Genomic DNA, 11,555 nt, shown 5'->3' with positions numbered 1-11,555 from the left:
TGGCAGTCAACAGTATCATCCTACTCTCCAGTGTTTGCTTCCAAAACAAGACCACTGCTTCTGCAAAGTGACGGCAAGTAACATCCATCAGTGTAAGAACACAAGATTGGGGCAGTACTGTGTCATGATGGGTTAAGCCCAAGTCTGCAATGCCAGCATTCCATATGGGCGCCAGTTCAATTCCCAACTGCTCCACTTCCAATCCAGCTCACTGGTAATGTGTCAGGGCAAGCAGCAGAAGATGGCCCTGACCCTTGTGGGACACCCAGATGAAACTCCTGGCTCCTGGCTTCAGCCTAGCCAAGCCCCAGTTGAAAAAATGGGTTGAAGATCTCTCTCTCTCTCTCTTTCCCGCGCTCACTCACTCACTCTCTGCAACTCTTTCAAATTAATAAGTCTTCTTTCAAAAAAAAAAAAAAAGAGCACAGATCAAGACTTGTCTTAGAAGCTATGGCTAAGATGAAAGGGAGAAAGGAGAGTGGAAGAAAGATGCAAGTCTAACTCAGCCCATCCCAGCCCAAGCAAGTTAGGATTCATGGAGAAGAAAGCACAAGGAGGCCGGCGCCGCGGCTCACTAGGCTAATCCTCCGCCTAGCAGCGCCGGCACACCAGGTTCTAGTCCCGGTCGGGGCGCCGGATTCTGTCCCGGTTGCCCCTCTTCCAGGCCAGCCCTCTGCTGTGGCCAGGGAGTGCAGTGGAGGATGGCACAGGTGCTTGGTCCCTGCACCCCATGGGAGACCAGGAAAAGCACCTGGATCCTGGCTCCTGCCATCGGATCAGCGCGGTGCGCCGGCCGCGGCGGCCATTGGAGGGTGAACCAACGGCAATGGAAGACCTTTCTCTCTGTCTCTCTCTCTCTCTCACTGTCCACTCTGCCTGTCAAAAATAAAAAAAAATAAAAAAAAAAGAAAGCACAAGGGAACAGCCTTGAACCACAACATTCCCTACAAGGTACACTCAATAAACTTCATTCTACTCTTCAGCCACGCTGCAAAACGAGCTCTCTGATTCCTTCCTTTGGTTTTAAAAGCTGCAGGGAGTTCATGAATCACATCAATGACACGGTTTCAGTAGAACTGTAATCACTCCACCTGAGCTTCCCTTCCTTCTCTGCCAAGGCAAGAACCTTATAAATGTGAACAATATTATAGGATACTAAATATAATATACAAAATATAAATATTAGCCAACCATATCAATTAACATGTATCAGAAACATTGAGCTCTCCCTAAGGTAAGAGCTGGTTGGTTGGGGAAGTCTGTCTTTACAGGATTTCACCTTCCCAGAGCTCAATTGCCATAGCTCTGCTAAAGACGCTGCCTCAGCTGCCCACCACCCCGTCCTCATCTTATTGGGAATTTGACCTCCCTTTTGGCTATCTCAGACCTATAACTTGCCTGCTTTATGACATCATTCTCCACCTACCTGGTAGAATCTTGGGGTTTCCTCATAGTTATTTATAAATAAATGTGGATCATCACACAAGTGACCTAGGAGCAATGGCTAGTGACCACTGGCCGGTGACCAGGGCCAGTGACCTTCATGCTGGACAGATGTGTTCCTTGACACCAGCCACCCAGACATCCTTGTAGTATCAGTTCCTCACCTTTATTTCTACAGTTGAAGTTTGTTCTTCTCTGACCATGTCAGGTAAGGAAAGAAACTTTTGAACATTCTTCATGAGATGTTTTTATGCCTAAATGAAAGATCTCTGCAAGTGAGATCCCAGCAGAAAGAACGGGCCATCAAAGAAGGTGGTACCTTTCTCTGAAGGGAGGAGAGAACTCCACTTGACTATGACCTTGTCTAAATAAGAGCAAAGTCGGCGAATTCAAAAGCCTTCCATAGCCTTGGCAACTCATGACAAGAGCCTAGGGAGATTACTGACGCCATAAACAAGAGTATCAATTTGTTAAATCAACAACAGTCACTGTGTACTTACTCCTCATGTAGGATCTGTGTCCTTAATGTGTTGTTCAATGTGAATTAATAATGCTATAACTAGTACTCAAACAGTATTTAATACTTTATGTTCTGTGTGAGTGCAAACTGATGAAATCTTTACTAAATATATACTAAATTGATCTTCTGTATATAAAGATAATTGAAAATGAATCTTGATATGAATAGAATAGGAGAGGGAGCAGGACATGGGAGGGTTGAGGGTGGGAGGGAAGTTATTGGAGGGGGGGACATTGTAATCCACAAACTGTACTTTGGAAATTTATCTTTACTAAATAACAGTTAAAAGACTCAAGCTCCAATAATATTTCAACTTTAGCATTTCAAGTTAATGCTGCTCACAAAGTAATAGTCACATATTTTGGAGTTTCCTATCTACATTAGACTAATATAGAAAACCAAGAGAGAGGATGGGGAGGCCTATGCTGTGCAGAGGCAGATATCTGGGGAAAGGGAGTTTGGGACAACAGCAACTGGGAAGCGGCAGGAAAGAGAAATGATGGCCAAGAAAAAGTAAGAACTAAAGAGCTCGTGAGCATAGAGTATTTCTTAAAGACAGAAGAGCTGGTTTGGCATGGTATGTTGACGAGAAGGTAATATTTTAAATTAAAGTGAAACAGCATGATGTAAAATTTACTCAGAGCAGTGTAAATCCTTAACATATGAGGAAGGAAACTAAGGTTAGAATAGTGTGTCACTGGGAAAGTAGCTTTTAGAAAGTCACATTCACTTGGTTGGGTTTTATTTCCCAGGGCTTTTGAACATGGATGACACTAACAGTTTTGAAAACAAACTGAGAGATGGGTATCAGAGCTAATACATCCTCAAAATAAGATTCTTGAGTAAAGCAGTTATCTAGGGGGCTGGGGAAAAGGGATTTTCAGTATTCTAGTTCATGCTCATTTCACACTGTAAGTCTGTTTCCACTGACAGTGGAGAATCCTCGGCATTATCTTTCATCGGGCCAATCCCATCCCTAATGGAGGGGTGAAACTGTCCCTCATGACTGAGGGGCACAGTGTCACTGTGCAGGGCAAAGTGATTATCTCTTTTTTTAAAAATGTTTATTGATTATTAGAAAGTCAGAGTTCCATAGAGAGAGGAAGAGACAGAGACAGACAGAGAGACACAGAGAGACAGAGAGACAGAGAGAGATTTTCCATCAACTGGTTCACTCTTCAGAGGGTCACCAACAGCCATGGCTGGAGCACCCAGAAGCCAGTAGCCAGGAGCTTCATCCCAGTCTCCCACATGGACTGCAGGGGCCCAAACACTTGAACCATATCTGCTGATTTCCCAGGCCCTTATCAGAGAGTTGGGTCAGAAGTGGAACAGAAGGGACATGAACCAGTGTCCATATGGCATGTCAGCAGCTTTACCTGCTATGCCACAATGTCTGCACCAAGTGATTAAAAAAAAAAAAAAACTCATTTCAGATTTACTTTGTAAATGTAACTCATTGACCAGGAGAAACACCTGGCTCCTGCCTTCGGAGCAGCGCGGTGCGCCAGCCACAGCCCACCAGCCGTGGCGGCCATTGGTGGGTGAACCAACGGCAAAAGGAAGGCCTTTCTGTCTCTCTCTCTCTCACTATCCACTCTGCCTGTCAAAAAAAAATGTAACTCATTACTTCTTGGATCCTGAAATTTATACTAAAAATACCTTACCTACTCCTCAAAATAAGTTTTGAAAAAATGATGTATCCTTCTCTGCATCAGGAGGAAAAATTCCCTTGGATGATAGATTTCAAGTCAAGATGCTTTTCATTTTATAATGGTTTACTTTCAAATATAGAATACTTACTGATTAACAGTTATTGACTGTTTTTAGAACTAAGCATATAGAGAAAGATCTACCTAAAGATAAAAATAAAAGGTCAAGGCTCTGACTTTGATTTATCCAAAACCATTCTCGGGCAGTGAGGACATCTTTAGGCTTTGGGGATGATATTTTCCTGGATGTTGAGATAAGCTAGGTTATAAGCAGAAATGTAAAAATCTCCATGATACCTCCAGTGTTGTTTATTTGTTTTCTATGTGGCTACGTTAATTGAAATATTGCTTCCATTAGGACTGATACCTGTTACTTACTGGGGAGTATCCAGAGCCACACCCATGAGCACAAGAAATCCTTTCATACTGCCTACTTCTCTCTCTGCTTTCTACCAGTTTTCAGTGAAACATTTGTGCAGATATATTATGGCTACCTGGACATTCACATTTACTGCATCTTGCTGCTTGTTATACACCTCTTTACTGATACATTTTCTCTATATGTACTGGTTACAAATTCATTCAAAAACAGCCCATTGTTGGCTACTTCTTGGTTCACAGTATACACTAAGAATATAGATAATATTCACTTGTATAATATTGCAGTTGTGATGAAAGAATTTCATAGTAAATTTACTATTTTTGATTCATGCTCCATATCCCAGTTTTCATTAATATCTATATGTGAGGCTACTCAAAAAGTTCATGGAAAGCAAACTGAAGAGGTGAATTGATTTTAGTATCAGAAAAGTCTGAAGTACATGATAACTTTTTTTAAGGTTTTATTTATCTATTTGAGAGGTGGAGTTACAGACAGTGAGAGGGAGAGACAGAGCGAAAAGTTTTCCATCCGTTGGTTCACTCCCCAAATGGCCACAACGGCTGGAGCTGCACCAATTCAAATCCAGGAACCTGGAGCTTCTTCCGGGTCTCCCACACAGGTGCAGGGACCGAAGTACCTAGGCCATCCTCTACTGCCCCTCTAGGCCATAGTAGAGAGCTGGATTGGAAGAGGAGCAGCTGGGACCAGAACCAGTGCCCATAAGGGATGCTGGCTCTGCAGGCAGAGGATTAACACACTGTGCAACAGTGCTGCCCCAATAACATTTTAATAATATGAATCCCCTATGAGTTTTTGAAGACACCTCATAGACATAGCTTTCAAATGTTTTACATCACAGCAAGCCTGTCTTTCTATCCCATTTTTCCATGAATTTTTGAAGTACTATTGCCTTCTTTTCAATTCTGTAATATTTTGTTTTTCAACATTTTCATCTATTTGTCTTTCCACAACTATTTATATCTTCCTCCGTATAAATGCCATGGAATAAATAACCCTTTTTCATGTATTCATTATCACTGATACAGCCATAACCACTCTTAGGAGGTCTTTCTGACCTGAGGTCAGAGGGCAGGCTTGATAGGACAGAAAATGGCCTTGATTACCAGCTGGACTAGGTTATATGTGGACTCTAGGCAAAGGCAGGATCTCGAGGAGCCTCACTTTCCTCACTGGTAAAATGAGAGTGTTAGAAGTTCTCCAGAGACCTCCTCGTTCTACAATGCTTCACCTCCAGGAAGTCCTTAGGAGTCAAACCTGGGGGGCAGGCTCAAGGAAAAGAAGGGCAGGGAGAAGGCGGCTTCTAGTCTAGGCAATGATGAATGTCTTGAATCTGCCCCACACCTGTACAACAATCCACAATAAACAAAGTGCATCATAAGGGTAGAAAACTGTTCTGGCACTTACAGCCTAGCATGAACTGTTTGCTTCTTGGTGACTGAGGGAATACTGATGTTAGACTCTGGTATCCATAATGCCTAGATAATAATACAGCTTCAACAATCTCATCTATTTCCCACCTGTCTCTTGTTTCCTACAGAAAATTTCCAAAATCCATCCCTACTTGGGACTGCAAATTCCCTGCAGCTCTCTATACCTATGGTAAGCAGTGCGGCTTCCCTACCAGGAAGCGTCCACAACTTCTCCAGGGTATCTGCTCCAAATGTCAGTTCGGCTTGGCTACTGCCATCAGCCGCTGACAACTCTTTCCAGCCACTCATGGTACTATCTACATTTTACCAATATTTTAATACAACTATGTATCTGGAGTTACTGACCAGAGCCAGATCTCCACTTCTGCTGCCTCCTACCCAGGTATTTCTGAATGGAATATCACAGGATGCACTGCAAAGAAGTCTTTGTCAAACAGGGACTTTTGTATAACTATCAGTGACAGTGAGACAGGTGTTTCTTCCATGTGTATGACACCCCAATATGACAATACTTCAGGTATCAATAATATGGCCCCTTTTCCCATTACTTGTGCAGCAGTTGTCATTTCAGACCTCATATCAGGGACACAGCCTGTCACTTCCATACCAGGAAGGAATCCAGATCTATTACTACAGTCATAGGACAGTAGGGCCTCTGTAGTCCAGAAAACGAGGCCCCTGCCTGCAATCCTATGTCTTTTGCTGCGACATACACAGGAAGTGTAGCTTCCGCCCCTCACCAAGATTTCGTGATGCGTATAAAGGAGATTCATCTCACAAATGTCCTGCCTCCAGCCTTGTCCTCTGGAATCTACTGCTCTGTACCTGCACAACCCATGACAGGAACGAATATTCAAGGAGATAGCAAATAAAAAGGCCAAAAAGGACTAAGGTCAAAGGCGGATCAAACCTGCAGCTGAGAGTGGTAGGTCTTCAACCACTACCCTTGCTCAGTGCTCTGCACTTGCAAACTCTATATAAGAACACCTAATACAGACAGAAGTCTATGTCACATGTAAGAGAAGTCCAAGAACATACTAGCAAATCAGTCTCCCTAAACCAGCACATCACTTCCCGTTCTCCCTTGCTTTAGTCTCTTCATAAGGCACTCTAGACTTCTTCAGTGGTAGTTAGAGTTTTAGTTTACTTAATTGACACCAGGATTTCTGATCCTATGTTCAGAGACCCTGTCCAATAAAACTGGCCCAGCATCTGTCCTTGCTTATATAGTTCATGACGAAAAGCTCTACCCACTCCTAGGCCATGGTGTGAGGTTTTCATATTCCCTCTGGGAATGGACAGAAATGAAAAGACCCTATATGAGAATGCTAGGCTCTAAAACATTTCATGTTTTTCTTTTGATTTGACGTAACAACTCCATGAAGAGAAAAACAAAAAATCTAGAATAGTCACTGCTTAACTCTCTGTCCATGGTCCTTAGGGAGAGCTAGCTAGTTGAAGTGCACGGTTCACATAAAAGGGGCCTGATGCTGCACTGATGTGTAACATAGCTGCTGGCTTACCACAGACTGACTTCTTCCTTGATTCCTTTGCAGTGATGGAAAATTCTCTAGGGATGGGGATTTCTCTGGGATTGCAACCTCCAAGCCAGAAAACTGCCAAAAACTGCAGAATTTCCCAAGTCCTACAGTACCAGAAATATCCAGATACTTGACAGTGACTCACCAACTGAGCTAGGAGATATTTCGATCATAGCTCCAGTGCAAAGTCCTCTTAATTACTGGGCAGTGCCCCAGGAACCAAATCAGGAGCAAAAGGCAAGTAATCCTTTGGGGAGATTAAAACCAAGCTTTCAAAGTCGCTGGGTGCCTTCCAGGACCCAGCAGAAAACCAAGATCCTCCACTATTCCCTTTGGAAATACCTGATATCCATCACCTTCTGGCTTGCACTGATGCTGTTGTTGGTGAGAGGAGCAGCCTGGTCCTACAAATGTCAATCTGGAAAAGAATAACTTCAGTCTTGAGGATCAAGGGTTACCTGAAGATGGGACTGAGACCAACAGTGGCTTTGCAGACATTACTATGCTGTGGAGGAGATTTGCTTTCCTCATATCTTCAGTTCCTAGGAAGATCTTGACCCATCCAGTGGTCCCATGGCAAGCAATGCCACAGATACTGGAGACATCCAAGGGACTCAGGTGCAGTACACTTTGAATGACATAAAGTGTCTCTCCAAAGAAGTCAGAATGAGCAAGCATGAAGCCACGGAGGCTATGACTGGTGTTCCCCAAATCCAGCCAAAGGACCCAGAGATGCTGTTAGAGGGAAAAGTGGTCGCTTGCAGGGCTGCAGCCAGTGACAGGGATCCTGTGAATGTGACCCAACAACCTAACAACAAACCTCAGAAAGCTGCATCCAGCAGGTCCAGGATATCCAAGGGCCACGGGCAGGACAAGACTAAAGGAACCAGAGAAAACAACCCTAAGAAAGCTGAAGAGAACAAGCAGTCAGGAAGCAAAGTCAAGGCAGAAAACAAATCAACCATCCCCAAGAAGAACAGGATGAAAATCCACCTGAGCTTACCCAAGAGAGCTTCAAAAAACACCCATGGCTGTCTCGATATGCTCATGCTAGAGTGTGTGCAGGTTTTTCATGCGCTGGGGAAGAAGAGCGATAATACTGGACTCCATTCTTCTGGGATCCTAGAAATCTAAACAACAACAAAACCCCCAGTCATCCTCAGCTATCAAACCATTGCTGACAACCCCACAGCAGGGTGCAGGTGCTGAGATAACACAAGTCAGTGCCCTGAAACTGGATGGTGAAGCTGACAAAGGGTGCGCATCTCCCTCCGTGTATGACCTGCCACCACCTGGAAAGGTGAAGTTGATACCTCTGCCGTTCCCCAATGTCAGTAAGCCTCACCTAGACCTGTTCCTCGGAGGCCACAGTCTCTTGCCTCTCACAGGCCCACTCTGGGGAACCCTGCCTGGCCTGCTTCTACTAATCCAGCTCAACCTACTACAGTCAGTCCACCCCAAGCAGCTCCTGCCAACACATCTTCCATGGATCCTGCCAGACCAGCTCGGCCAATTGCAGCTCGACCAGGTTTGATGCACCCTACCCGGCCTAGTATCCCTCCATCTGCTGTCTCTAGGCCTGCACCTAACAAAACATCATCCTACACTTCTCTCAAGTGGGAGCCTGTTTCTGCTGCTGTGGCCAAGCTCCAGTCACCACCCAACCCTCAAAACCCATTTCTCATCCAAGATTTCAGCCGCCAACCAATTCCATGGAGGAAACCTGATATTCTTGGGCCTGTAGTGTCAGATCCCATCACAGAAGAACAGAGGCCAGAGCGAGAGGCTCTGAAGAGGCGGGCTCAACAGCAGCGTGAGAATGCTGCCAAATACACCTCTATGGGGAAACTGCAGTTTTTCATCGAGAGGGAAAAGGAGATGGCTATCTCTCGATACTATAGCTATGCAATGTAAGAATGGCTAAGATTGCTGGCACCACTTTTGTCTTCCACTTATATAGACAGATACAAATTTTTGTATTTATTGATATAGTTAATGCATTAATAAAATGAAATAAAGAAATGTCATAGAAATAACAGATTAATAACAAATAACCCTTTATATTGTGTGTTTTGTTTTGGTGAAGGTAGGGCTATGCCTGCATTAGAAAAATGAAATGAAGGGCTAGTGCTGTGGTGTAGCAGGTAAAACCACCACCCGCAGCACCAGCATCCCATATGGATGCCGGTTGGAGACCCGTCTGTTCCACTTCTGATCCAGCTCTCTGCTATGGCCTGGGAAAGCAGCAGAAGGTGGCCCAGGTCCTTGGCCCCTACACCCTCGTGGGAGACCGGAAAAACTGACTCCTGGCTTCGGTTCGGCACAACCTCCATCCATCGCGGCCATTTGAGAAGTGTATCAGCGCTTGGAAGATCTCTCTCTCTCTGTCTTCCTCGCTCTCTCTCTCTCTCGCTCGCTCTCACTCTCGCTCTGTCTCTGCCTTTCTCTATCTCTGCCTTTCAAACAAATAAATATTTTAAAATTTTTAAATAAAAAAAGAATGTAATTAAATGAAAGTTGGATTGGAGAATAGGAGACAAAAGGATAACAATTGAAAAGTAGGAAGGAGTGTGAACCCAGACTAGGGAAGCCAAAAAGAGAAGGATATTATGGGCTCATTAAGAGACTCAGAAACGGGGAAAATGACAGAAGACAAGGGTCTATGCTTAGGAGTGAAAAAAAATTGGGTAAATTTAACACCAGTAGAAAATGACTCTGGCTAGACCAGAAGAAATATAAACAGGGCCTGGAGCTGTGGCGTAGTGGGTTAAGCCACCACCTGCAGCACCAGCATCCTATATGGGTACCAGTTCATGTTCCAACTGCTAAACTTCCCATACAGCTCCCTACTAATGTGCCTGGGAAAGCAATGGAAGGTGACCCAAGTACTTGGGCCCCTACACCCAGGTGAGAGACCTGGGAGAAACTTCTGGCTCCTGACTTCGGATTGGCCCACTCTAGCTGTTGTGGCCATTTGAGAGGTGAACCAGAGGATGGAAGATCTCCTTCTGTCTGTCTGTCTACGTCTGTCCGTCTCTCTGTAACTCAGCCTTTCAAATAAATAAATAAATCTTTAAAAAAATTCTGTAAACAGATCTCTTGTAAATGCTGGCCTTGATGACATAAACTACCAGAGCAGTAGTTTAAAATTAAACTTAATTTAGAAATTAAGATTCAGGAAACATCTCTAACATGTTCAATTACCACAGCATCACAGCAGAGAAAGGTGGGCCCAAACACAGTGGGATGGTCCCAGGGAGTGGCAGGGGCTCACAAGTATCCCACCGGCAGCTGATCCCTGGGGCTGAGGGACCTGCAGCAGCAGAGGCCCACCCAGGACAGGCCCTGGGATGTAAGCCATCATCTACTCAACACCTGTGTACCAGGCCAGCAGGACGCCCTACCTCAGTTTACCTTCACAATGACACAAGGCCAGCATCAGTGTCCACTGCACTTTACGACTGAAGGACAGCAATGGGCTGGGTCACCCCGCATGCCAGGAGCACGGCCTTGGGGGCAGTAGAGTCCTCGGGGTGTGCAAGTGCCTATAGGCAGCTGACAGGGCTTTCAGCGAACAGCATCCAATCAGACGACGACTCCCAGAGGGGCTAAACCTTTAGGTAAGGAGCCTGCCGGGGCTTTCTCTTGCAACTTGGCCGTGTGTTTCCAGGTTGCCCCATCATCATTAACTGTGGCATTTGAGGCTTGGGGCAGCCATTTCTACAGGGTGAGAGCGGGTGCACACCAGGTTGCCCACAGTCACATCACAGGTCCACAAGAACAAAGCATTTTGGGTATGGCCTCGAGGTACCAATGGGAGGAGGGGGGCAATGCTGAAGGGGCAAAAACAAAATGGGGTGGGGAACATGGGGGATCACAATCTGGCAAAATTAATAATTTATGTTATTAAAATTACTTGTGGAGATTTATTAACAGAACAACATTCACCACTTAAAAGTGTGTGATTCATGGCATTTGGTATATTCATGGATTGTACAACCATCATCACCATCTAATCCATAACTTTTTTTAAGATTTATTTATTTACTTGAAGGAGTTATACAGAGAGAGAAGGAGAGGCACAGAGAAAGGGGGTGGGGGAGTTTCTATCTGCTGGTTCACTTCCCAGTTGGCTGCAACGGCTGGAGCTGGGCCAATCCGAAGCCAGGAACTTCTTCCAGGTCTCCCCCATGGGTGCAGGGGCCCAAGGACTTGGGCCATCTTCTACTATTTTCCCAGGCCATAGCATTGAGCTGGATTAGAAGTGGAGCAGCCAGTACTGAAACCAGCGCCCATATGGGATGCCAGCACTGAAGGTGGTAGTTTAACCAATATGCCACAGCGCCGGCCCCTACTCCATAACATTTTGAGCTCTGAAAAAAGAAACTCTCCACCCATTAGTAGTCACTCCCCATGCCCTCCCCTCTCTGGCCCTATCCAATTTCTATGGCTTTGCCTTTCTAGATAGCTCATATAGATAGAAACGTACAATGTATGGCCTTTGGT

The 11,555-nt window shown here is 44.9% G+C and overlaps 1 pseudogene; it reads left to right on the top strand.

The window, feature by feature from the left end:
• The first annotated feature begins 2,226 nt into the window (after positions 1 to 2,226).
• On the top strand, positions 2,227 to 9,383 carry LOC100350888 (uncharacterized protein C2orf78-like; annotated as a pseudogene).
• Positions 9,384 to 11,555: the final 2,172 nt, after the last annotated feature.

This window comes from Oryctolagus cuniculus, chromosome 2 (genome assembly GCF_964237555.1).
Source record: "Oryctolagus cuniculus chromosome 2, mOryCun1.1, whole genome shotgun sequence".
NCBI lineage: Eukaryota > Metazoa > Chordata > Mammalia > Lagomorpha > Leporidae > Oryctolagus > Oryctolagus cuniculus.
Note: the sequence above shows the minus strand (reverse complement) of the source record. Positions and strands in the feature narration are given on the sequence as shown.